The sequence below is a fragment of the Panthera leo genome, chromosome B3 (genome assembly GCF_018350215.1).
Source record: "Panthera leo isolate Ple1 chromosome B3, P.leo_Ple1_pat1.1, whole genome shotgun sequence".
NCBI lineage: Eukaryota > Metazoa > Chordata > Mammalia > Carnivora > Felidae > Panthera > Panthera leo.
The window spans coordinates 41,095,125-41,121,077 of NC_056684.1; the positions used below are offsets into that span (position 1 = coordinate 41,095,125).

Sequence of the window (25,953 nt, forward strand, 5' to 3'; positions counted from 1 at the left end):
TGCCTGACTGTGCATTAATCTATTGTGGGAATTCATGTAGAGACTATTTGTAGTCCTAGGGAAGTAATTCAATTCCCAGACAACATTTAAAAAAAAATCTTTTTAGGGGTGTCTGCTTGGCACAGTCAGTTAAGTGCTGGGTCTCTTGATTTTGACTCAGGTCATGATCTCATGGTTGTGAGATCAAACCCCCTGTCTGGCTCTGTGCTGAGTGTGGAGCCTGCTTCGGATTCTCTCTCTCTCTCTGCCCCTCCCCTGTTCTCTGTCTTTCTCTCAAATAAACGTTAAAAAAATTTTATTACAAAATATTTTAAACATATGTTAATATAAAATAGAATAGTGTAAAGAGCTCCCATGTACTCATAATTGAGCTTGAAGAATTATGGGCAGTCTTGTTTTTTCTATAGTTCTATCAACTACCACACCACCAAATCCTTGGACTCTTTTGAACCAAATCCCAGGCATATTTAATTTGTAAATTTCACATATTTCAGTTTAGATTTCTAAAAGAGTCTCTCTTTTTATACAGTAGGCAAAACAGCATTATCATACCAAAATAAATTTATAGCAAGTTCTTAATATCACCAAGTATATAATCAGGTTTCATATTTTTCTGATTGTTTTACTTACATGTATGTATGTATATATGTGTATATGTATACATATATAATTTTTTTGCATATGTATACATATATAATTTTTTGCCTGAAATGGGGTCAAAGTAAAGTCCGTACTTTACAGTTTATTGGCATGTTTATTAAATCAATTTTAATCTTTTAGACTCTCCCTCCATCTCTTTTTTTACTTCCTTAGAAAGAAACTAGGTTGTTTGCTCTGAGAAATTTCACATGGTCTCATTTTGCTGAATGCATTTCTGTGATGTCATTTAACATATTCTGTCTCCTAAATTTCCTATAAATTGATAATTTGTCAGAATTTTGTTGTTGTAAGAGTACTTCATGGGAGTGGTTTGTTTACATAGGAGGTACGTAAGGTCTTGTTATGGCTTGGGATGTTAGCAGTTATTGACAATCATTGTTTAGATTTATTAATTCATCAAGAATTGCAAAATAGTGCAATTCTGTTGTTCTTCATTTATTAAGTGGTGTTCTTTTGGATACCTCTTTAGCAATGTAGTTTTTTTTTATTTATTTTTGAGACAGAGACAGAGCATGAACAGGGGAGGGGCAGAGAGAGAGGGAGACACAGAATCGGAAGCAGGCTCCAGGCTCTGAGCCATCAGCCCAGAGCCCGACGCGGGGCTCGAACTCACGGACCGTGAGATCGTGACCTGAGCTGAAGTCAGACGCTTAACCGACTGAGCCACCCAGGCGCCCCGTAGATTGTATATTTAGGGCATTGTATTTATGCCCGAACTGGTTCTGGGATGATTGACAAGGTTCTGTGGTGGAATTCCTTTAAGGGAAGAGTACAAGTACTTATTATTTGAATATTCAGAGAATACTTAAAAATATTGAATAATTAGACTTTGTTTAAAGGATGTTTGGCCAATAAATAGGTTAACATGCCATCATGAGATAACAGCTGTGACCTAGCATGTTTAGCTAGCTGGCTATTGGTGGTGGTTCTTTTTTAGAGGTCAGTGTTCATATTCAGAAATTTAAGAACTGATTTGTGCAGGGCAGCAGTTACTGATTTCTTGAGCAGATTTCTCAGCATGATTTTGAGAACAGGCCTTGTGTTTGAATCAGGTTTTTAAAATGTTGAGTTTACATAACATAGAATATTTTGGTTTTGTTGTTTTTTTAGTACCTCATTTCTTTCTTTCTTTTTTTTTTTTTTTTAATGTTTATTTGTTTTTGAGGGAGAAAGTACTAGTGAGCATGAGCAGGGGAGGGGCAGAGAGGAGAGAGAGAATCCCAAATAGGCACTGTCAGTGCAGAGCCCCATGCAGGACTCCAGGGTTCGAACTGAGGAACTGTGAGATCATAACCTCAGCTGAAATCAAGAGTGGGACATTTAACAGACCGAAACATCCAGGTGCCCCTAACATAGAATATTTTGTATTAAAGGTTGTAAAGAACTGGAGCAGCAGCATTTTCCTAATGCTTCGTGAACATTGTGCAGTTTATGGTTTCTTGGAATGTAATGGTGCATTCAATATGTAAAAGAAGTCTGTTTAACATTAAAACAGCCTTTTCCAAATTTATTTGATCACTGAACCTTTTTTCCCCCTCTCATAACATCTTGAAGAACTAGTGAAACAAATTTTCTAAAGGAAACAGATTTTGGGAAATGTTGGCTTAGAGGATTTGAAAAAAGAATAAAGAAGAACATCTGATGATGAGTGTGTATGACTTCACTACAGTTAGTGGAGAAATTTTGATAGGTAAATGAGAATACATTTTTCAGTGAGAAAAAAAACAAGAAAGGTTGTTGCTTGTTTTATCTTAACCTATAAACATTATACTTTTAGAGAGAAGGAGTTTTAAAAAGGATTTAATCACATATAACATTTACTGTATGTCAGGCACTGTTTTTATAATTGTTTAACAACTTTATGCAGTAGGTGTACTGTTTTTATCTCAGTTTTACAGAGAGATTAAGTAAATTGTTAATGGTTAAATTGCAGAGTTGGTGACATAGCAGAGCCAGGTTCTGAACCTTGGCAGCCTGGCTCCAAAGTCCGTCTGCTTATTAGCCACTATTCCACATTGCGGGGTATAGCAGATGGAGATCATAAAATATAAATCAGATTAAAGGAGATTTTAACGTCTGTTTGGAGGAAGCAGACATATTTTCTTTCACTTTCAGACAGGGCCATAAGAGAAGAATGTAGAGATCTGGCTCTGACCTAGTGAAGGTAGAAAACATGGAGACCTGGGGACTATTACTTGTAGAAAAGGTATACCTTCTGAAGAGAGAGCTTAGATGCAGGTAGAAGGCTGAGTTAAGAGGACACTGTTAATACCAGAAGGGAATTGGAGCTCACTTAATAGGCGCCTTCATTTTATACATGAAGTCTGAGTTTCCATAGTTTGTTCATGTGCTTGTAGTAGTAATCATAGCTTATATTAGTGTATTGTATTAAAATACTTTCACATGGATTCTCCTTTGATGCTTTGAACAACTCTGAAAGGTAGGTAGGTCCTATATTTTCCACAGCAAGACTGGTTCTTGAATTTAGATTTTCTGCATCTTAAAAGCTAAAGTTTTCTACTCTCTGTCTCTTTATGTATCTATCTCACATTGCCTCAGTTCTTGATGAATAAAATATATTAATGAATAGTGTGTGCTTTTGAAATGAGATGAGGATTTTGGTCAGAAAGAAAGCTACATTTTAACAAATGGAAATAATTCCCTTCAAAGTGTGAAAGATAATACATGCTATTGTAAAAAATACTTTTTTTAGACAGTATAGGGAAATACAAAGCAAAAGGCAAAAACTGTTCAACTCCGCAGAGTAACCACTATTAAATTCTAATGTGTAGTTCTCCAGATTTTTTTTTCTAGATCATTTATATGAAACTTTTTTCAAAATTCTATACATATTGTTTTATAACCTGAAATACTGTATTCTTAAAAGAGAATATCCATCGGTAGTTGGTCTTTTGCCTCTACCATCATAAAAGGGTATATGCAGGACTATTGGCATAAAATGGTAATATCTTGGGCAAACTGGGATGTATAGTCACACCCCACACATACTTTAATAGCTGACCTGTTAGTAAAGGCTGGGTGAATAGGTAAAAAAAAAACCTGTTTGGGATTATGTTAATTTAGGGAGGCAATGCGTAGGACAAAGCTTCATTTTATTATAGAATTTGGGGGAAAAAATGTGTTTTCACAATATACTGGATCAAAAGGTAAATAACTCAGACCTTAATGTTTAGGTAAACATTAAGAGTAAAGCATGGCTCTTTTTTTTCTTTTAAGTTTAAATATTTTTATTTATTTTGAGAGAGATAGAGAGCAAACATGGGAGGGACAGAGAAGAAGAGACTGAATCCCAAGCAGGCTCTGTGCCCTCAGCGCAGAGTCCGGTGTGGGTCTTGAACTCATGAACCGTGAGATCATGACCTGTGCCGTAGTCAAGAGTCCGATGGTTAACCAACTGAGCAACCCAGGTGCCCCTGATTATCAGTACTTTTGGAGTGGTGAGGAGAGGAAAGAAGCCTGTTGTGTTGCGGATAGATTTTTGTACTTGAAGTCAGGGCTTTAGCAAATCTTGCTTATTGACTGCATCTAGTAATTTCCCTTGTTAATCAGTCTGTTTGCCCAAGCAGATTTTTGGGATGGTCTTAATTTTAAAAAATTTTTTCTTTGTGAGGATTGGGTTATATTTTATTTATATCTTTCAGTATTTTCTTGTTGGTACTAAGTTGATGGTAAGGCTTACAATTTTAGCTTTCTATGTAAATTTTTTTCTTCCAAGATTTTATTAAAATCTAGTTAACATATAGTATTGGTTTCAGTAGTAGAATTTAGTGATTTATCACTTACATATATGATACCCAGTGCTCATCACAAGTGCCCTCTTTAAAGCCCATCACCCATTTAGCCCATCCCTCCACCCACCTCCCTTCATCAACCCTCAGTTTGTTCTCTATAGTTAAGAGTCTCTTATGGTTTGCCTTCTCCTTTCTGTATAAATTTTAAAATAAGCTTGTTTAAGGGTGGCTGGGTGACTCCGTTGGTAGGGCATGTGACTCTTGATCCTGGGTTCTGAGTTCAAGCCCCACGTTGGGAGTAGAGTTTACATAAAAAAATTAAAAAATAAAATCTTAAAAAAATAAACTTGTCTATAGTATTACATTAAATCTATAGATCACTTTGGAGGAGAATTGATATTTTTATATTTAGTCTTCAAATCTAGGAAGATGGCATGTCTCTCCATTTATTTAGATCTCCTTTGGTTTCCTTAATTTGTCCCTTGAAATTTTCAGCATATAGGTCCTTTACATGTTTTTGTAGACTTGAGCCTAGGCATTTCATTAAAAAATGTTTTAAAAACTTTTAATCAAACTATAATATAAATTCATAGATATATACATATAGTAAGTGTACAACTTGATTAGTTCCACAGGGATGGACTTATTTTCAAATTCAGTTTTCCATTAACCTGAGAGATTTGCAGGAGGGAGGTAGTCAAGGAGGGAACAAGAAAAGCTTCCCATTCCCTTCTGAGTCAGGTCTTCATAGTATGACTTCATTGTTTTATTTATAAGTGAATTCTCAAGACTGAACACATATTCAGATAGCTAAGCTCATTTCCAAATCAGTTTTATTTGGATTTTCCCTGCTGTAATTTGCATCCAATCATGTTATAATAGAGATTTGCCTGGATGTTTTCTGATACAGGAATTCATACTGTTTTAAAACAGTGAAGATGTGAGTTGAAGATTTAAGTGATGGAAAGCTCTGCCTTCTCTTTTTTCTTGAACCCAAGCTATTCTCTGCCTTTTAGCTTCCTTCTATGCAGTTTGTATAAAGCAGACGCTGAAGTAAACTTGCCATCTTGCTGCTTGGCTTTTATCTTCCTTCTAGGAAAAATAGGCAACTTAGTGTTGATATTTATGGGAACTTTCTGTCTGCTCCTTTTTGAGTAAGACTTATAAATCGAACTCTTGTATTTAAAGAGATAATATCACTGTAATTACTTAAAGGAAAATGATTATGTAGCAAGGAAACTAAACATGAGATTTGCTTAGAACAGATATTCCTGGGAATAAATGAGTTTATCACATATGCTCCATCAGGAACCTGGGACATGGTTAATTATGGAATATTAATGCTTATTATTTAACTCTTATGTATACTTCTAAAAATATTAAACAGGTTTTTTTTTTTTTTTTTTTTTTTTTTTTTTTTTTTTAGAGCACGTGTGAGTAGGGGAGAGGGGCAGAGGAAGAGAGAGAGAGGGAAAATCTCAAGCAGGCTCCATGCTCAACATGGAGCCTGATGTGGGGCTCACTCCCATGACCCAGTAATCATGACCTGAATGGACTAAATCAAGAGTCAGATGCTCAACTGACTGAGCCACCCAGGCACCCCTCTTATGAACACTTTTATTGTAAAAGATAGTCTTTTTCTCTCTCTCTCTCTCTTTTTTTTTTTTTTTTTTTTTTTTTTTTTTTTACATTTATTTATTTTTGAGAGACAGAGACAGAGCACAAGTGGGAGAGGGGCAGAGAGAGAAGGAGACACAGAATCTGAAGCAGGCTCCAGGCTGTGAGCTGTCAGCACAGAGCCCAACGCGGGGCTTGAACTCACCAATTGTGAGATCGTGACCTGAGCCAAAGTCAGACGCCCAACTGACTGAGCCACCCAGGCGCCCCTCTTTTTCTCTTTATATCACTGTTCCTGTTCAGCTGTTCCTGCCCTCCTCCCCAAACTTTTATTTTGAAAATTTCTTAAATCTGTTGAAAAGTTGAGGAATATTATACGAAAACATCCATATACCACTTTTCACCGAGTTTCAAAAATTGTAATGTTTTGCTGAAGTTGCTTTTTTCTGTAAACACACACACACACACACACACACTCTACACACTTTGCTTTAAGTGAAAGTAAGTTGTAGTCACCGAGATACTTCCCCTGCATGCTTTGAGTATATGTCTCCTAAATAGAAGGACATTCTTCATAACTGCATACCTTTGTCACACCTAAGGAAAATAACACGAGCTCATTATCATCTAATACGCAGTGTCTGTATTTAAATTTTTCTAGTTTCCCTCATATCTTTTCTATTTTTTTTTTTTTTTTTCCTGATCTTGGATCCAGTCACATTGACCTATTGCTTTTGAGTTTTACCTCTCTTTAGTCTCTTTTAATTTAGAACAGTCCTCTGCCTTTTTTAAAAACGGTGTTAACTTTATTGAAGAATCTAGGCCATTTGTCTTATATAATGTCCTACAATCTGAATTTGCTGATTGTTTCTTTATTATTATATATTCAGGTTAAACATTAATTGCATGAACACTACATAGGTGCTGTGTACTTCTTACATCACCTCAGGAGGCACTTAATGCCCCCTTTTTCCATTATAAGTGATGCTGAGTTTGATCACTTGTTTAAGATGGTGACTACTACTAGATCACTTATAAATGAACATTTTTTTCCCTTATGCAACTAGTAAACAATCTAGGCAGTAGTATTTTGATATTGTGTGAAAATCATTTCTCCCATAATGTTTCCCAATGGATTTAACATCCGTGGGAAGATTATCCTTGCATGGATAATAATTTTTTTTAATAAAAAAATTCTTAATATATACACATAGTAAGAAACTTCACGTGGTACAGAGGAGATCACAGGAGAATGCATGTCTACCATTCATTCTCTATTTACACTTTCCAGTTTTTTCCAGAATTAACTGTTGCCAGTTTCTTTATGTATCTTGTCAGAAATTCTAAACCCCTCCAGTCATGCATTCATATATATCTTCTCATTTTTATTTCTTTTTACAAAAATGACAGGCATTGCAGACTGTTCTACATCTTTTTTATTGTGGTATATGTAGCATATTTATCATTTAAACCATTTGTGAAGTATACAATTAAGTGGCCTTAAATGTGTTTACAATGTTACGTAACCATCACTGCTGTCTATATCGAAAACTTTTTCATCATCCCCAACAAAAACTGTGTACCCATTAAGTAATAATTCCTTCTTTCTCTCCCCCACAGCCTCTGTAACTTCTGTGGTACTTTCTCTGTGAATTTTCCTATTCTTGGTGCCTCATAAAAGGGGAATCATATTTGTCCTTCTATATCTAGCTTATTTCACTAAACATAATACTTTCAAGGTCCGTTCATGTGGTAACATATATCAGAATTTCATTTTTTTTATGGCTGGGTAATACTCCGTTGCATATATGTAACACATTTTGTTTATCCATTCATCTGTTGATGGACACTGAGATTGTTTTTGCCTTTGGGCTGTTGTGAATAATGCTGCTGTGAACTTGGATATACAAATATCTGTTTGAGTCCCTGCTTTCAGTTTCTTTGGATAAATACCTAGGAGTGGAATTGCTTGGTCTACATCTTAATGTATTTTTAAACTTAGTATGTCATGGTTTATCATTCCAATTTAATATATTCCAGGTAATTGTAGATCTTCCTCATTCATTTTTATGATTACCTTGAATCCCATTGTATGTATATAATTCATTTAACTAGATTCTTACTTATTGGTGGACTTTAAATTGTATCCCTTTTCATTTTTTACCGTTTTTTTCTTTTGCTATTTTAAACAAGGCTGCAATGAATAGGATATTTCTTATTTTAAGCAGTGCCTTTTTTAAAATTAAAACTGCAATGTGAAAATGTTGATTGAACCTAGTCTCATTAAGCATACCTTCTCAATATGCTTAAAATTCATCTTCTCACAAGCCAAATACCTTACTGATCTTTTATTTTAGGCCCTCATATTTCAACTTCTGGGGTGTTTGTTGTGTCCTCACTATTCTGCCCTTCTCTTCATTCCCTTAGTATTCTCCATAGCTCCTGTTGGGTAACGTTGTTATTCAGGGTTAGCATGTTGTATTGTAGTTCTTTACATATACTTATTCTCTTCTGGGTTCTGAGTTCTGCAGGAGCCCTGGGCTGTGTATGTAGTAGACCTTCCCACTGTGTATAAATCTGCACATTCTTTTCAAGTTCTTAGTAGTAATAAATTGGAATGCCTTTGTTAAAATTAACGTAGTTACAGAGATTTTTAAAAAAGTGTGCATATAGGACTGACTAGTTCATTAGTGAATGTGCTAGGAGTACATCCTCTGTTTGTTTTCTTTTTTGGATGAAGAGATAAATAAGTTACTTTGGGACCCCTAGGTGGCTCACTCTGTTGAGTGTCCAAGTCTTGGTTTCAACTCAGGTCATGGTCCCAGGGTCTTGGGATTGAGCCCTCCATCGGGTTCTGTACTGAGCCTGGAGCCTGTTGGGATTCTCTTTCTTCTCTGCCCCTCTCCCCTGCTGGTGTGCACTCTCTCTCTTAAAAAAAAAAAAAAGTTACTTTGAAGCCAGTTAGCATTTGGTACTATTAAGGCCACCCCCTTCAATGTCTTTTGATACCAGTAGAACTTTCATATAATCTTCAAAATTTTTTTTCTCCTCAAAATCACATTCATATATTCTGAGATTGTGTGAGGAACTAGCCATAGTACCTTTTTCTTGCATTTTAGCCATGTCTCTATTTTTTATTTTAGGGAACCTCATAAGAATAAGTTCTTGAAGTGTAAATTGGATATGTCACTGGGAGTTCAGTCAGGATAAATTTACCAAAAGATATTATGATTGATGTGACTTGGCTTTAGATGCCAGCTAATTGATGGTCCAAAGACGGGGGAGGAGATTTTTTTCTACAAACAGTATATGATGAAGACCACTAGTCTCTTCATGTGTCTTGAAAATCTATTATTATTGAAGGGTATTGTCTGGTTCACTGGCCAACTACAAATTAAGGTATCCTGCACGTGCATTTCTCTTCGTATTTCTGGACTAATTGTATCTGTTTGCATAACAGGTTGTTGAACTTGACAAATTCATAACTTGCTTTACTCTTTTGTTCTCAAAGATTCTTTCATTAGATAGTGTGTTGATCTTCTAAAAACCCCGAGGTTGATAGCAGCCATAGTTTGAAAATAGAATCATTAAAAACATAGTTAATTTGTTTCTGGCTTGGTATCACAAACTTTTTATACTAGAATGTTATGGTGAATGTATTTTTGTTTATTACATTTCATCAACAAGAGTTACTGTATTTCTAATGTTATTCTAATTTCCATGGTGGAATATAAAAGAAGGACTTAAAATAGCTCAAATTATTTCCCTTTGAAGGATATGTGGTTAACAATTAGAGACTATACAGTGCAATATCTAGCATTTGTTTTTAGTTTTCAAAGCTCTTCTATGTAAGAGACATGGAAATTCCAACATGCAAAAGATAATCTTGGGTTAAGGTTGTTAGAACAGGTTTAATTATGGGGCACCTGGGTGGTTCAGTCGGTTTAGCACACGACTCTTGATATCGGCTTAGGTTGTGATCTCTCTGTCATAGGACTAAGCCCCGAGTCAGGCTCTGTGCTGAGCAGAGCCTGCTTGAGATTCTTTCCCTTTCTCTCTGCCCCTTCCCTATGCACTCTCTCTTTCTCTAAAAATAAATAAACTTAAAGAAAAGAATAGGTTTAATTGTGTGTGTGTTGGGTGGGGGGGGCGGGAGGTGGAGGGGATGGTAGGATCTGAATTACCTGAAGAAGTACAGGATTTGTTAAGTAGAGAGGACAGGTGGGCATTCTATCAGGCAACAGCATGACTGAGGGTATGGAGGTAGGGGTCAATACATTCCAGATGGTAAGGATTGGGAGGGATGCCTGCCTGACTAGAACAGGAGACTGCTAAGGAGCATGCGATGGTTAAGATTTGATAGGTTGGAGGGAACAGTGGATTGTAAACCTTGAAAGGCAGAGTGAGGAATTTTAAGTCCAGGGAGCTATATCACTCAGGGCCCTGGCAGGAAATAAATAGACTAGTTATAGAGGTTTGGGTGGGTAAGTTTAAGGAAAGCAACAAGGGATTGTGAAGTTCTCAAGGCTCAATAATATCTGAAGGTTGTTGATACTTTTAAGCCAGAGGTCAAGAAGAGGAGGAAGACTGAAGCCCTGATGAGAGTTCAAACAGTGAACGCCAAGCTAGTGGATAGCACCTGTGGCCATAGAGGAAAGGGTTCTGAGGTGGGGAAAGAGCCAGGGAAATAAGGACTGCCATTTCTTTTTCTTCTCATTTTCTGATTTCCTTCTAGTGCCTCTCATTGGCTTAACCCACCTGGAAGCCAGGGGAGCTTGGACAGTATAATCCTAGAGGTCAGCCTCAAAAGGTACAAAGCAGATCATGGAAGAATAGAGATTAAGTTTGTTTTGGGAGACTGAGGTCAAACAGAGAATGCCTAGTCCAGGACCCATTTTAAATTACGGTATATATGTAAGCAGAGGAATTTTATGCAGGAAGATCTGGTTTGGTGGATTTTGAGGGCCTCCTTAAAAAAAATCTCTTTCCAGGGGCACCTGGGTAGCGCTCAGTCAGTTGAGCCTCCAACTTTGGGTCAGGTTATGATCTCGTGTTTGGTGGGTTCAAGCCCTGCGTTGGGCTCTGTGCTGACATCTCAGAGCTTGGAGCCTGCTTCGGATTCTGTGTCTTCCTCTCTCTCTGCTCCTCCCCTGCTCACACTCTGTCCGTCTCTCTCTCTCTCTCTCTCTCTCTCTCTCTCTCAAAAATAAACATTAAAAAAAAAATCTCTCTCCAGGCAGAGTTTCCACTTACAACAAAAAAGGCAGAATGCAATCTCTTACTTGATTTCTCTCTGTAGCCCCTCATGGGCTATATACTTTTTAAATTTCTTTGTAGACTCATTAGCTCACAATAAATTCTTCTACTACAGAGAGTTCTGAGCCTCTGCAACAAGAAAGGTAGGATGCCACTGGCTTAAAGGGACAAAGGGTGCAGTACAGAGTACCAGTTTTGAAAGGCTTAAGTCTGGTTGGTTCTAGAGTGAATGGGTTAGTGGTAATGAAGACAAATATACAAATAATAATACATCAGGCAGAGTGTGACGAGTGTTATAATATGTGTAAGCAAAGTGTTACAAGAGTCTAGAAGAGGAAGTGATGAGTTCTGTATTGTTAAATAGAGTGAATAAAACATGAAAGTCTTCATGGAGGAGGTGACCTTTGAGATTGGCCTTTGAAAGAGAACTGGATCATGACAGGTAAAGGTTAGATAGGTGAGGACAGTCGGTTACCAGAAATAGCATGAACAAAAGCACAGAGGTGGGGAGTGTTTGGCTTTTTCAAGATTAGGATGTGTATAGGGGAGTTGTGGAAGATGAAATTGGAAGGCAGACTTGGCTCCCTCTAGATGGTTTGTATTCAATTTCATAGGAAATGGTAGAGCCATTGACCTCTTCATGTGCAGTGATTAATTGGTTAGAACTGAGCTTTAATCTAGCAGAAGTAGGTAGATGCAGTGGAATGCAGGGATTCCTTAGGAGCTCATTGCAGTTATAAAGGGCAGGTTATAAAGGTGGCAGTGGGAGGGGTGTGGGGAGAAGGGAAAGTTAGGCTAGAGCATAAAAGACAGAGTGGGGTCAAAGATTACACTACAGTTTTTGACTGTGATATCTGAGTGATGTATCAGAAGGAGCTGGTTCTGTAAAGTTTTATAGGGGAGGGGAAAGGGAGCATGAGGAGATGGGGAAGCGGGAAGAGGTGGTGAAGTTAATTTTGGATATGATGAATTGAGGGTGGGAAGCATTGACGTTTTAATGTGCACCAGACATTTGGAAACAAAAGACTGGAGTTCTGCAGAGGTGCTAGCCAGAGGCATGGATTTGGGAGGTATCTGTATAGTGAAGATGAGTTAAGCTTTAGTAATGAACAGAAATGGTTGATGTTAAAAAAAAAAAAAAAGAGGAAAGGAAACGAATATTGCAAAGAAAAAGAGGACTTTAGGGCATTAAGCGGACAAAAGGTGGTAAGAGGCATGTAAATTACTGGTTTTTTCTTTGTTGTTGTTTGTGTGTTTTAGGTCTGCTTTAAAATGAGGCTTAATTAGTATACAATAAAACTCACCATTTTCAGTGAATAGTTTGATACATTTTGACAACTGTATGTCATTTTGTTGCTGCCATAATCACAATATAGTCCATTTTCATCATCCCCAGAAAGTCCATTTCCAATCATCCCCTGTACCTCGTAGCAGTTAATCTGCTCTTATTCCTTTAGTCACTGACAACCACTGATCTGCTTTTTATCATTATACTTTTACTTCTTCTAGAATTTTACACATATGGTGGCATAGTTATGTAGTCTTTGGTATCTGGCTTCTTTCATTTAGCATAGTGGTTTTGAGATTCATCCATGTTCTTGCTTGTATCAGTACATTACTTTTTATTTTTGAGTAGTATGCTGTTGTATTGGTAGACTATTAATTTTCTGTCAGTTGATGAACACTTGAATTAAGCTGCTTTGGACTTTTAGGTGTAGGTTTTTATGTAGTCATGTGTTTTAATTTTTCTGGGCAAATCCTTAAGGAGTAGAATTGCTGCATATATGGTAAGTACAGTATATGTTTAGTTTTATAATAAATTGCCAAACACTTTTCCCTTTTGCATACCACCAGCAGTTCATGAGATTTTTAGTTGTTCCACATCCTCACCCATAGTTGGTATTATCTGTTTGAATAAATTTAGCCATTTTAGTGGGTTTGTAATAGAATCATCATATAATTTGCATTTCTCTAATGGTAATGTTGAGCATCTTCTTTATGCTTATTTGGCCGTTTATAGATCTTTGGTGAAATGTCTGTTCAAATATTTTGTCTACTTAAAAATTTTCATACTATTGAATTGCAAGCGTTCATTTTATGTATTCTTGCTACAAGTCCTTTGTTAGGTATATGTTTTGCAAATAGTTTCTCTCAGTTTGGGGCATGCCTTTTGATTTTCTTAACAGTGCTTTTTGAAGAGAAAAACTTTTTAATTTTGATGGAGTCTAATGTATCAATTTTTTGAGTCCTATTTAAGAAATATTTGCCTAACCCAGAGTTGCTAAGAATTTTTCCTATGTTTTCCTCTAGAAATTTTTATAGTTTTAGCTCTTACATTTAGGTCTATGAACCAGTTTGAGTTGATTTTCGTAGATGGTGTGAAATTAGGGTTGAAGTTCATTTTTTTCCCGTATGTATATCCAGTTGTTCCAGCACCCTTTGTTGAAGATTTTTCTTTCCCATTAAACTGCCTTGGCACTTTAGTTAAATATTAATTGGCCATGTATGTGTGGGTCTGTTTCTGGACTTGCAGTTCTATTCTGTTGATCTATCTTGATGCCAATACACATGTCTGGATTACTGTATTAAAATAAGCCTTAAAGACACATAATGGAAATTCCTCAATTTTGTTTTCTGTCAAAATTGTTTTGCTATTTTCAGTCCTTTGCATTTTTTTTAAAATATGAAATTTATTGTGAAATTGGTTTCCATACAACACCCATTGCTCATCCCAACAGGTGCTCTCCTCAGTGCCCATCACCCACTTTCCCCTCCCTCCCACCCCCCATCAACCCTCAGTTTATTCTCAGTTTTTAAGAATTTCTTCTGGTTTGGCTCCCTTCCTCTCTAACCTTGTTTTTTTTTTTTTTTTTCTCCCTTCCCTTCCCCCATGGTCTTCTGTTAAGTTTCTCAGGATCCACATAAGAGTGAAAACATATGGTATCTGTCTTTCTCTGTGTGACTTATTTCAGTTAGCATAACACTCTCCAGTTCCATCCACGTTGCTACAAAAGGCCATATTTCATTCTTTCTCATTGCCAAGTAGTATTCCATTGTGTATATAAACCACAATTTCATTATTCATTCATTAGTTGATGGACATTTAGGCTCTTTCCGTAATTTGGCTATTGTTGAAAGTGCTGCTATATACATTGGGGTACAAGTGCCCCTCTGCATCAGCACCTCTTATCCCTTGGGTAAATTCCTAGCAGTGCTATTGCTGGGTCATAGGATAGATCTATTTTTAATTTTTTTGAGGTACCTCCACACTGTTTTCCAGAGTGGCTGCCTCAGTTTGCATTCCCACCAACAGTAAGAGAGGGTTCCCGTTTCTCCACATCCTCTCCAGCATCTAATAGTCTCATTTGTTCATTTTAGCCACGCTGACTGGCGTGAGATGGTATCTCAGTGTGGTAGTCCTTTGCATTTCTATCCTGCAAATTTCTGATAAGGACTGAAAATTATTTTGTTGTTGTTGTTACCTGATTGGGATGATTTAATGATCTTGAGAGAGTGCTAGGAAGAACAGGTATTATCATAGCAATAGGACTCTGAGAATGAGCTGTTGATTCATTGAAACCTTCTGAGGTTTTTAATTTTTTAAATTTAAAGTGATATAGGACATGTGAAACCACCATGATAGTGATAAGAAGCAGCATGATTTAGTGGTTTAGTGGTTGAGTGTCAGACCGCTCTGGTTTGCATCCTTACTCTATCATTTACTGGCACTGTGACGTTGGGCAAACTGTATTTAGCCTCTCTGTGCCTCCATTTCCTTTCTTGGCAAATGGGAATAACAAGAGTATTTTATAGAGTTGTTCTGAGATTAAATAAGATAATACATGTAAAGGGTTTAGCACCGTGCCTGTCACATAGTAAGTGCTCAGTGAATGTTAGCTACTGTTACTGCTCTGTTCACCTAGAGAGTAGAGCGTTAGAAAGCTTCACAATTTGGGGAGCCTGGGTGGCTCATTTGGGTAAGTGTCGGACTCTTGATCTCGGCTCAGGTCATGGTCTAACAGTTCCGTGTGATCTTGCCCTCGTTGGGCTCTGCACGGACGGTGAGGAGGCTGCTTGGGATTCTTTCTCTCTCCCTTCTCCTCCCCGCTTGTGTGTGCATGCATGCTCTCTCTCTCGATAAATAAATAAATAAATAAACTAAAAAAAAAAAAGCTTCACTATTTGATAAATTCACTTATAAGAACTATTTAGTCTACCTGTGTGCTCAAATCCTTCAGTTTGTTTCATTTATTTCAGTTTTACAAAGATAGTAGTAGTGCTATTTGGTTTATTTTCCAGTCCTTTGGTAGTTTTTCCAGCCCCACTTTTCACTGGTGAATTTGGTAATTTATGTACATAATTAAATTTGGATTTGTGCATTGGACCATGAATAGAAAAAAGAACAATTGTCTTTCAGTGGTATAAATCATTACTGTAAATTAAACAAAATAAAACAAGACAACAGCAGTTTTTTTCTTTGCCAGCATTTAGCTGGTTCATCAGGATTGTGAATTGGTGGTTTTTGAATACAAGCGAAAACCCATTAGTTTGATTTGATTTTGCCTATAGTTCTTTACTCGCTGCATAAGCAGGTCTGCTTCCTGGTTTATATGACTAGTTCTCATTATTGATGTAGCAAAACAATTTGCCAGCGAACTCAGCAAGTCTCTTCCTTTTCTAAGTGTACTCACTTTCTAAATAGGGATAATAACAAAAAAAGAAGTTTTTTCCTTTTTATCAGCTGTTTAATTCTGTGTAGCTAAACACTGAAAATTTGTATGGTTTAATGAGAGCCAAAATAAGTCAGCCTAGTAAAACCCTCTAGAAGGGAACTACTTGGGGTAGGGGTAGGTAGAGCTGGATCACAATGTGCACTTAATTTTCAGTTGTAGAACTTTGCAGATGGGCTGTCCCTTCTGCACTTCCTTGATAATGCCGTTAATAAGTATTCTCATTGATGTTTTTCTTTTATGAATCTCTAAATTCATAAATTTAGAGTTTCATAAATTTATTGGTGAGTGTGAGTGTGGCAGGGGGTGGTGGTGAATGACAAGTTCAGTTTTCAACATGTTGAATTTAAGATTCGTTTGGGACATTTTAGGGTATATTATGTTAGTAGTGGATATTCAGGTCTGGAGCTCAGGAGAGAAAAATTTGGACTAGATTTCATTAGCATATGAGAGGCACGTGAAAGCCTTGGGAGTAGCTGGAATTATTCCAAAAATTATGTACAGTGAGAAGAGGAGACAGAAATGGACTGAAGACAGAATTCATGTGGTCTGTGCATGTGGTACCTCCATCCTTGGAATCAGTTTGTTTGTTTGTTTGTTTATAATTTTTTTTTTTTTTTTATTTGAGAGAGAGTGCACAAACGGGAGGGGGCAAAGGGAGAGAGAATCTTAAGTAGACTCCTCACTTAGGGCAGAGCCCCACTTGGGGCTTGATCCCATGACCCTGGGATCATGATCTGAGCTGAAATTAAGAGTAGGATGCTCAACTGTGTGGGCTACCCAGGAGCCCCTGGAATCCGTTCTTTTAAAGTTCTTCTGTTATATATCAGCTCAGAGTAAAATAATATCTGCGTTTAAATTAGATTGTAAATAATGAATTACATAGGCACATATTGCTCAGCACAGTTCAGCAAATATTTACTGAGGTCCCTTTATGTGCTTTACCTTTGCTAAGCACTGGAGATATAAGCATGTTTGCCCTCATGACTTTGTAGACTAGTATGAGAGAACACTAAACACATACTCACACAAATAGTACATAATTGCAAATTGAAAATTCTGAGAAGGTAAGTACTAGGTACTATGTGAGCATTTTAAAAGAAGGACTTGATCTCTTATGGGTGTAGTCAGGGGTAGCTTCCCTGAGGAAGTGACATTTAATTCAACTAGCAATTATGGAGTACCCAGTATGTCCCTGTACTATTTAAACTGATATCTTATGACTAGACAGTAACTGGGTGAAAGAGTGTGGGATGGAGAAGGCAGGCTGTAAGTAGGGAGAACTTCATGTGCAAGTGTCCTGCGGTAGAAAGGGAGGAGCATGACTCCTTCCAGGAATTAAATATCTCCAAGATAACTTGTAGAAGGGAGAGCAGGGGAGAGAGGTCATTTCTTGGCTTTTTTAACAACTATGGACAGATTTTGTTTTTTAGAGTAAAACTATTGAAAAGCTTCTGAGAAAATTTTAATGTTTTTTTTCCCCCTTTTAAATTGATTAACTTTTTATTTAAAAAAACAAACAGGGGCACCTGGATGGCTCATTCGGTTAAGGTTCCAAATGTTGGTATCAGCTCAGGTCATGATCTCCTGGTATTGTGGGTTTGAGCCTCAGGTCAGGCTCTGTGCTGACAGTGCTGTGGAGCCAGCTTGAGATTCTCATTCTCTTTCTCTGCATCTGCCTTCCCAAGTCCCCTCCATGTTGTTTCTGTCTCTCTCAAAATAAATAAATAAACTAATAAATAAATAAATAAATAAAACATATACTTTAGTGGAGAGAATATTTCTCAACATCTATTTTTTTCAGCAGTGTTTTATAGTTTGCATTGTATAAGTTTTTCACCTTCTTGGTTAAGTTAGTTCCTCAGTATTCTCTTTGATGCTATTATAATTGGAATTGTTTTCATAATTTTGTTTTTAGATTGTTCATCATTAGTTTACAGAAATGCAACTGATTTTGTGTGTGTGTGTTGGCTTTGTGTCCTGCTACTTTGCTGAATTCCTTTATGAGTTCTAACAGTTTCTGTGTGTGTGTGTGTGTGTGTGTGTGTGTGTGTGTGTGTGTGGACTTAGTAGGGTTTTCTACATGTAAGATATCTGTGAACAGAGCTCATTTTACTTCTGGTTTGGATTCCTTTTATTTATTTTTCTTGCCTAATTGCTCTCATTAGAATTTGTACTATGTTGAATGGAAGTGGTGAAAGTAGACATCCTTGCTTTAAAGCTTTTATCATTGAGTATGATGTTTGCCATGGGTTTTCATATAATGCTTTTATTATGTTGAGGTAGTTTCCTTCTGTTCTTAGTTTGATTGTTTTTCCCATGAAATGCGTTTTCTGAGTCAATTGAAATGAGCCTCTGGTTTGTTTTCCCTTCATTTGGTTTCACAGAATCTTGAGCCAGACTTAGGAATAGCTCCTGAAATTTGCTCACAGAAATTCTCTGATCTTGCTTCTCTGCATTTTTAGTCTTGCTTGCAGCCATCTTTGTTAATTAAATACTGTCATTTTGTAGTATTTTACTGTTTCATTACCTTCCATCTTGTCTTTGCTCAAATTCTATTTTCTTTGCTTTCAAAGTCCCCAGTTTCTCATAACTCTGACCTCCACTGCTCCCCGAGGATATGTAATAATTTCCGGGGGCTTTCTGATCATTGCCTCCTTTGGATACTTGGGGCAAGGAACGATATTATACTTATATTTCAGACACACTTGAATTCTTCTACATTTTTAAAAGTTCAATACTTCTAGACTTGAGTTGTTTTAGACTTTTACACTTGAGGTTAGGGGTTGGGTATAGATAATACATGAATAGTAACTATAACTATGATTGGGGATGATAATGATAATAGCAACCATTTCTTGAAGACTTGTCATGTATCAGCCCTGAACTGAGGAAAAAGGTAGGTAAAAGAGGTTGTCTCTGTTGAATTACAGTTTGTAATTTAGTTGTACAACTCCTAAATTGGCCTTTAGTCAATCATTAACTGACTGATTTAAAGTTAACTTGTCTGAAAGTTACTCTTTGGGTAGCTAATGTTATTTAAATGTAGACATTAGTTGTAATTAATCTGTTAATTTAACAAACACTGTAGTTTTTTAGGTTGCATACTAGGGAATTAAAATTGAGTAAGATGGAGTCCCCATCCAAGGGAGTGTATTATCTATTAGGGTTAGAGTGAAAAAACTGACTAATTACAGTTCAAAGTGAGAGGTATCCTGTGAGAGAATTAGCCTAGTTTTCAAGTTCTGAAACGTCTTGCATGGGAGAGGGTAGAAGAAGATAAACTGAGGAAGTACCCAAATTCCTAATTGTAAGGAGGTAAAGCAGTTGGCCTTTACCTGGTGAACCAATGGCTGTTTGAGGCTTGAAACAAGAGCATAAGAGTTGTAGAAAGATGGAGGATGAACAGAGTGAGGGAGAATCTGTTACCAGGGAGCGGAGTAAGTATGCTACCGTAATGGGTCAGCACAGAGAGAATTTTCAGTTAGATGTATAGTTCTGATCCCAGTTACACTTTTGATGTGTGGGTTTTATCCACAAAACCAAGCAGTTTTTGGACACCAGCTGGTCGCCCTGCAATTCAACTCACTATGACACTATCTACCTGGAGATGGTGTCAGGTCCTATAGGTTAAGGGTTCAGTCCTTCAAGGCTGCCACCACCCCCCTCATGCCAATCACAAGTACATGTTGTCACCTGTATTTCTGGCCAATTGGCTATAGCTTGGAGGTTCCAACGACCCCTCTTTGGGTTTGATTAATTTGCTAGGGTGACTTACTGAACTCAGAAACATTTTACCTACTAGATTACCAGTTTATTCATAAAAGGATATAACTTAGGAACAGCCAGATGGAAGAGATGCATGGGGCAAGGTATGGGGAAGGAGAGTGCAGAGCTTCCATGCCCTCTTGGAGCATGACACTCTCCCTGACTCTCCATGTGTTCACCAACCTGGAAGCTCTCTATACCTCCTCCCGCCCCGCCCCTGCTTTTTAAGGTTTTATTTGTAAGTAATCCCTATATACCCAGCATGGGGCTCAAACTCACAATCCCAGGATCAAGAGTTGTACACTTTACTGACCAAGCCAGCCAAGTGCCTCCCCCTTTTTGAGAGGTTTGATTACAGAGGCATGATTGATTAAATATTTGTCCAGTGATGATTGAAGTCGATCTTTAGTTAACTCTCCCCTCCCCAGAGGTTAGAGTGTGGGACTGAAAGTTCCTACCCTCTAGTCACATGGTTGGCTCCACTGGCAACTAGCCCCTATCCTCAGGTACTTTCCAAAAGTTACTTCTCTATTTTTAAAAACTTTTTTTCAGTTTATTTATTTTGAGAGAGAGCGGGAGCATAAGCGAGGGAGGGACAGAGAGAGAGAGAGAGAAAGAGAATCTCAAGCAGGCTCTGCACAGTCAACACAGAGCTCAGTGAAGGGCTCAAACCCACGAACCATGAGATTATGACCTGAGCGGAAATCAAGAGTGGGATGCTCAACTGACTGAGCCACTCAGGCACCCAAGTCACTTCATTAATGTAACAAAAGACATCACAGCAAATTCCAAGGGTTTTAGGAGCTTTCTGCTAGGATTGGGGACAAAATCGGGACAAAAACCAAGTATAAATATATTTCTTATTGTAAATCACAATGTCACAGCTATCATCCTTAGGCACTGATGTCAAAGGTGAAGATGGGGGGTTTGCAGTATCACACTTCTTCAAAAGAAATTCTTTGGTGGGGTAGGTTATGGTTGGGGAGCTGCACATGTGTATTTTGTCAAGCTCTCACTCTTGATTCTTAAAGCTAGCCTGCATTTAGAATTAATTTTTCCAGGGAATGATACTATGGGACTGTGGAAATTGCATTCAGCTTCAGACTCTGGGGACTTGTGTTTAAATCCTTATTCTGACATTTACCTTTTATGTGATCTTATCAAATTAGGTAAGTCCCTCCCCCCCACCCTGCTTTTCAAGATCCAATTGACATTAACATGTGGATAAGGGCACTGAAATATGACTAAAGCCAGTAGTTTCTAATGTAAATTTTTTTAATTTAAAAAATTTGATTAAAATTTAAAATTAACAAGTCTTTAGAGTTTAAGCATTTATTAGATTTCAGGTATTTTAATTATCATAAAAAACCATAAGACAGGAGCAATATGGAACAAATTTTTAAATTTTTAAAAATTAAATGATTTGGGGAACACCTGGCTGGCTCAGTAGGAAGAGCCTGCGACTCTTGATGTTGTGGTTGTGAGTTCAAGCCCCATATGGGGTGTAGAGATTACTTAAATAAATGAAACTTTTAAAAAATTAAATAATTTGGTGTATACTGTAACCTAGTGCAGTGTTTTTGTATTCTTTCCGGAAGTGGGTAGAATGTAGTAGGATCCAAATTTGAATGTTATTAAACATTTGGGTTTTATTTTATTTTGAGGGGATTATTTTAAATATAAAGGTCCATAGTATTTTAAAACTGGAAGGAACTTTGGAGATTATTTCATTCGATTCTCTTATTTTTTCATATGCGCTCTGGGGAGTAAGCATTTTTGCCAAAGGTCATTTCTTGGGTAGTAGCATCTTAATTTCCTAATTCCATTCTAATATATATTGAATCATGCGTGTCTTGTTTGTAGCTAAGGTAGGAGGTTGATAAACTGGCTTGTGACTTTCTAAGATTTGAAAATGTTGGTTGATTGAATACAAAGATATAAACTTTGTGAACCTACTATATACTTTCTTGGAGTTTCAGGGAAAATGAAAAAATTAAATCAGTTATCACTTACTGCACCTTGCCCCAATTGGACAGTTTTTTGGAATAAAACTACATCAAAAAGTTGATTAAATAAACAGTTTTGCTTTGTTTTTGAACAGTTGTAGGACATCAACACTGGAGATTCTATAGCTAAGTACAGATGATTGGAAACTAGCTTTTATACAGTATTTGAAGAAATACTAATTTTATATTTTGTGTAAATGAAGGAGAAATTTAATGTATTCTAATTTTTCACGTTTAGAGAGGATCTTTGGGTTGTAGCTGATGTGAATGGCTTGAATAGCTTGAAAAATGGAGACATCCCAGTGGATATTAGTTTATTATTAGTGGTTTAGCACTGAAGGAACCAGAATTTGTAATTTGAACACCCTTGATGAATTGTTTTTTTATCTTTTTATTTGCCTACAACATAATGTATTAAAAAAAGAACTAGGTAGAATTTATCCAGTACTTCAAAAGTTTTATTGAAAGTGTTTAGTCTGCTGCAGTGTTTTGTTGTTTAAACCTTTCTCCATTGATCAGAATTGTTCATAAAGCATCATTCCCTTGTCTTTGGCAAATCTTGCTCTGATGATTCATTTTTCTGTTTTACAGAATACATCATCAGAATATACCCAGAAGTTATGTTTCTCTTATTTATGTGTAATACATATGCAGAAAAATTGTAAGTAAAACTATCACAGTGTCTGAGGTAGCATGCTGATGAATATATCAGCTTTACGGTATTTGTCCTATAACTGCAGATTTCTGTATGCATGAGAAAGGATAAACACTATTAAACCTATGTTATTTGATTTTTGTTTTCCAAACCTGTGTTACTGTTAGAACAAGATAGATAAAATCAATCCTTAAAAAAAAAAGAAATTTTTAGGATTTTTTTTTGTTAAAATGCTTTTTGTGAAAACAAGCCTATTAAAAATTAAGACAGTAATGGGACAGTGATGATAAATTTTGATTATATTATAATTGAAAACAGTATGATCATACAAGCTTTTTTGTTTTTCCTTTTTTTGAGAAAAATTTAAGACTGAAGAGAAGTACAAGAATAAAAAAGGACTCTTCTTTGTTTTCTGCCATCATTTAACAATGTTAAAATTTTGTCATGTTTATGTGATCAATTTAAAAATAAGAGAATGGAAACATAAATAAAGTTAATGTCCTGTTGAATACCTGCTGTCCCCCCTAGGCAATCGCTGTCATGAGTTTGGGGGGGGTCTGTCCTTCTAATCTTTAAAAAAAAAAACTTTTATATACATCTCCACATATATCTATAACCAATATTTGGTAGAGATAGCAATAAGGAACAAAATAATAATGATTATAATAGCAGTTTATATTTATTGACTGTATACTATGTTTTAGGCAGTGATTCTAAGAACTCTGTATGCGTGATAACCATAGAGGGTTCTCTTTATTATCCTATAATTTACAGAAAGCACTTGGAGCTTTGGAGAAATTAAGGAACTTGGCCTTGGTCAATAGCCAGTAAATGATAACAGCCTAGATTCAAACCTAGAACTTGGGCTTGGTTAATAGCCAGTAAGTAATGTAGACTAGATTCAAACTTAGCCAGCCTGGCTGACTTTGATGCTTTTACTTTCCAATTTTTTTTTAACGTTTACTTACTTATTTTGGGAGAGAGCGAGAGCATGTGTGAGTGAGCAGGGAAGGGGCAGAGACAGAGTGAGAGAGAGAATCTCAAACAGGTTCCATGCTATCAGCACAAGCCCAGTGCAGGGCTCAATTTCACGAACCAAACCATGAGATCATGACCTGAGCCAATATCAAGAGTCAGACGCTTAACCAACTGAGCCACCCAGGTGCCCCCGTTTTTAATTAATTCATTTTATTTTGTAAGTAATCTCTACACCTGACATGGGGCTTGAATTTAACAACCCCGAGTTTAAGAGCCGCACATTCTACATGCTGAGCAGCCAGTGCCCCTGATGCTTTACTGTTAACTTATGCAGTACAGCTCCTCTAGTGTTGTTTTTTGTGTTCCTTAAACACTAAGTCTTGTTTTGATAATTAGAAAATTATGTTATTTTTGTTGAATTGCATGTGTTAACTTTTTTATAGTATAAAGTTTATACTTTGGCATCATTTGAATATACAACATTTTAGTTATCTCTTCCCTATTGATGAGTGTTTTGGTTTTTCCCTATTATAATGAGAGTGTATTGAAAATCCTTAAACATGGGGCCTTGTACACATTGGGATGTAGTGTATATGCATTCATTAGGATTAAAACCTTTATCATATGCCAACATTTATCATGTACTAATTTTTTGTATATACTTGGATCTCCTGGACTCTCAGTTCTTTTCTTTTGATATTTTCTAATGTAATATGTCTGTTCATGTGTAAGAACCACATTTGGTTATTCTAGCATTATAATTTTTTAATTAATTTATTTTTAATGTTGGTTTATTTTGAGAGAGAGAACGTGAGCAAGGAGGGGAGCGGGGAGTGACAGAGAGAATCCCAAGCAGGCTTCGTGCTGTCAGTGCAGAACATGATGCAGGGCTTGAACTCACAAACTGAGGTCGTGACCTGAGCTGAAATCAAGAGTTGATGCTTAACTGATTGAGCCACTCAGGTGCTCCCAAAATGTCTATTTTCTGAAAATTAATATATAAATTCAGTGTAATTCAAATGAGAACATTAGTAATATGTTGAGGGAGGTAGCATGTGACTGAATATATTTTAAAGATTAGGGACTTGTCTTACCATCCGTCAGAACAGTTACAAAGCCACTGTAATAAAGTCGCTGTTGGCCTAAGAATGAATAAGTGGACCAGAGTAGAGAATCCAGAAATAGATTGTATTAATGGGAAAAGAGTGAATTATTTTGTTGTTTAGATCTTCTGTTTCTTTATTTTTGTCCACTTGATCCATCTGTACTGAGAGCGGTATATTAAAGTCTCCCATCATTAGTGTGGTTCTGTTTCATTGCATCTCCTGTTTTTGTTTTTGCTTTACAAAAGCTGTTGCTGTGGTATTTGGTTGGTTTTAACATATGTGATGTCAGTCTAATTCTTCTGCCTTTTACTTTATTTACTTTTTTAAGTAATCTCTACATCCAACATGGGGCTCACCCTGACATCAAGAGTCACATGCTCTACCACCTGAGTCAGCCAGGCACCCCTAATTCTTTTGCCTTTTAAAGTTATTGAATCTTTTTGCCTGGAGGTCTTGAGGATTATTTATCTTTATCTTTGAAATCTAATAGTTTAACTAGGTTAATGTCCTAAAACTGATTGTTCTGGGATAATTTTCCCAGGTAATTGTGAGCCCTTACTGTGTTGATTGAAATTCTTTGTTTCTGGTGAGATTTCTTGGCTTGTAGCTTTAAAACCAGCTTGCACACACTCTCTTTTTTAAACTTCTTCAGGTAGTTAATAGTACAGCTGTCCTCCTTTGCCTGTCTTCTGTTTCTGCTAATTTCTCTCTGACTCTTTATTTTCTTTTATGTCATTTTATTTATTTATTTGTTTATTTTGAGAGAGCACAAGTCGGGGAGGGGCAGAGAGAGAGGGAAAGAGAGAATCCCTAGCAGGCTTCAGGCTGTCAGTGCAGAGCCTAATGCAGGGCTTGAACTCACAAACTTGAGATCATGACCTGAGATGAAATCAAGAGTTAGATGCTCAACCAGTTGAGCCACCCAGGTGCCCCTCTTTTATGATTTCCTTTCTTTCCCTTCTTTCCCTTGTGTTCTCTTTCCTTTCCTTTTTTTAAAACCTTTTTTTGTTAGTCCGTTCTTGCTTTGTTTTTAAATTTCCAATTCAGGTTTTTTTTGTACCTTCGTATGTTTCAGTGTGTTTAATTTTGTTTAGATTATTAACTTGTATTTTTTTTTTTGTTTTTTTGTTGTCTGAAAGATTTCTATCAGTTATATGTGAAATTTTCTTTCTTGATTTTCTACAGTAGCTTTGTATGGACTTTTCTCTTGTTCATTTTTATGGTATTGGGTATTTTATAATATTCTTAATTTAATGTCACCCTCTTCGGTTAATATAGCAAAGTCCAAGTACTTTAGAGGGGTTTTTTGGTTGGTTTGTTTGAGTGAAGTTTTGTTATGTTGACAATTTTATGGTTGTCCTCTCTCTCAGAACTGTAAACATTTCCTCCTTTTTTCTTTTACCCTTCACCCAGTTGCCAAAAAGA

The 25,953-nt window shown here is 36.6% G+C and overlaps 1 protein-coding gene across 9 annotated transcripts in view; it reads left to right on the top strand.

Annotated features, from left to right (window-relative positions):
- The window catches only part of HERC1 (HECT and RLD domain containing E3 ubiquitin protein ligase family member 1), a 186,294-nt gene that overhangs the window by 14,356 nt on the left and 145,985 nt on the right, over positions 1-25,953 (top strand). Inside the window, exon 2 of one of the 9 annotated variants that reach the window (XM_042941773.1) lies at positions 22,381-22,450. The exons of the other annotated variants lie outside the window; for them this stretch is intronic. The gene's annotated coding sequence lies outside the window, so the exon portion shown is untranslated. The remainder of the gene's footprint in view (positions 1-22,380; positions 22,451-25,953) is intronic. 9 annotated transcript variants of the gene reach the window in all.